At 37.1% G+C, this 889-nt stretch overlaps 1 long non-coding RNA gene across 1 annotated transcript in view; it reads left to right on the top strand.

Moving 5' to 3' along the window:
* LOC119593906 overlaps positions 1–889 on the top strand; it is a 69,206-nt gene that overhangs the window by 19,923 nt on the left and 48,394 nt on the right. Inside the window, exon 2 of the long non-coding RNA XR_005230575.1 lies at positions 61–123. This is a non-coding gene — a long non-coding RNA (uncharacterized LOC119593906). The remainder of the gene's footprint in view (positions 1–60; positions 124–889) is intronic.

The following is an 889-nucleotide window of genomic DNA, read 5'->3' as shown; positions in this document are numbered from 1 at the left end:
ATTAATATTCATTTTGTTTGGTTACAAGGATGTGACCTTTGAGTTGCTTTCCCCCTACAGATAGAGAGAACCGGGAGCCTGACCCAGGACGTGTAGCTGTTAGTAAATGCATATGCATGTAAGGTAATGTGCCCATCGCTGCTTTTCGTTAGTGTAACGTATTTCTCTCCTTCACAAATTATATCCTTATTTTTATACATTGATAATGACAGGAAATTTAGATGAAGATGTACTTTTGCCTTTGTGTCTTGGTTCAGTTTCGATTTTTTTCTTTTTTACTTTTTTAATTCTTCAGTTTCGTCTTCAAATAGTAATAAGCTGTCACTCATTCTCCCTGTCTCTCCTCTTCTTCTTTGTCTGTCTGTCTCCTTTGTCAGCTTTTTATTAACTGTCTCGGAGCCTCCCTCCACTTCCCTCTTCTCTCCCCCTTCCCCCTGCTCTCTATTTTCTCTGTCCCTAAATGTTTGGTCCGCTTTTTTTTGTCTGTCTCTTTGTCTGTTATCTCCTCCCTCCCATCTCTATCTTGCTCTCTCACCTCATTTTTCGTCTGTCTGTCCGTTCTACCTACGTATTCCCACAGAAAATGTCTCATCAAAGTTCTAATCTCTTAGATACTCATCAGTAAAACGATACTCATCAGTAAAAAAAGTAACTTGAAGTGTATATACCTTCTACATAGTATAAAAAAATTCAACCTTTTTTATAACACGTATCTTACTAATCTACTAATGAAAAGCGTGCCTCCGGGATATAGTTAACTTGAAGCGAGAGTATCTGCCAGGGGGACGGAATAGTGTCAATAAAAGAAAGAATTAAAAAAAATAATAACATTTTAATATCACGAAGAGAACATTTCCTCTTCACATTTTTGTACATGTGCAAGTATGTT

The sequence above is a fragment of the Penaeus monodon genome, chromosome 33, assembly GCF_015228065.2.
Source record: "Penaeus monodon isolate SGIC_2016 chromosome 33, NSTDA_Pmon_1, whole genome shotgun sequence".
Lineage (NCBI taxonomy): Eukaryota > Metazoa > Arthropoda > Malacostraca > Decapoda > Penaeidae > Penaeus > Penaeus monodon.
This window is presented reverse-complemented; position numbering and strand designations above follow the sequence as displayed.